Raw genomic sequence first — 895 nt, forward strand, 5'->3', positions numbered from 1 at the left:
CTGGACCCATCCGACCAACTAAACCCTCCCGGATCCACCCTCTTTCAGTTCCACTAGGAAAACAGCTGGCCTCAGCCCCACCAGAGACTCAGTGCCAGAGGGCCAGGGAAACTGAGTCTACCAGCAGGGAAGGCCCCCACAGTGGGTGTGGCATGAAAGGAACAGGATTCAAGCAGGGAGGAGGAAGTGCTTCTCCCTGAGGGTGAAGTGAGAGCTGGGAGCAGCTTTGGGCAGGGCCCACACCCTCCTGCTTGTAAACGCCCACCTGCCCCGGCCCAGGAGCTGCACGCACCACTGGGACGGGACCCCCTGCCAGGCCCCAACATCAGGAACTGTCTATGGACTTGAACCAGAGGCAATGGACTTCTGTTTGTGGCCAGCCCTGTCCTGAAGGCAAAGGGCAGTGCCTGGTGTGAGCAGACACTCCTTTTCCCAGCCAGGCCAAGGGTGTCATCTTTGTCCCCGGCATTCCCTCGGGGCTTCCCTCCCTTCTACACTGTCATCTGTCATATCAGTAAACACCTAAACACCTTGGCAACGCGGTGGCAGGTGGGGGCTGTGGTCTCTGCGGCTGCAGGCCTCACATTTGGAGCCCGTGAACCGGGAGGAATTGGGGGTAGGTCCCAGGACTGTCCTTGCCTAAGCCCTCAGCCCTCACTCCCTGCACCTCACCCTCCTTATTGCTTGGCTTCAAAGGAGAGACACCTCCTCCCAAACAGGGCACTTCCGACTTTACTCTCACCTGGACTTCCACAACCCCAGGAGGGCCTCAGGGCCAAGTCTGAGTTTGGGGCGCCCTACACCCAGCCTGTGTCAGTCAAGTGAAGAGAGCTTCAGGCCCCAACTCTAGGAGGGTTCTCAGATAGGTGGAACCAGATGTCCCTGGTTAAAGATC

The sequence above is a fragment of the Mandrillus leucophaeus genome, unplaced genomic scaffold (genome assembly GCF_000951045.1).
Source record: "Mandrillus leucophaeus isolate KB7577 unplaced genomic scaffold, Mleu.le_1.0 Scaffold153, whole genome shotgun sequence".
Lineage (NCBI taxonomy): Eukaryota > Metazoa > Chordata > Mammalia > Primates > Cercopithecidae > Mandrillus > Mandrillus leucophaeus.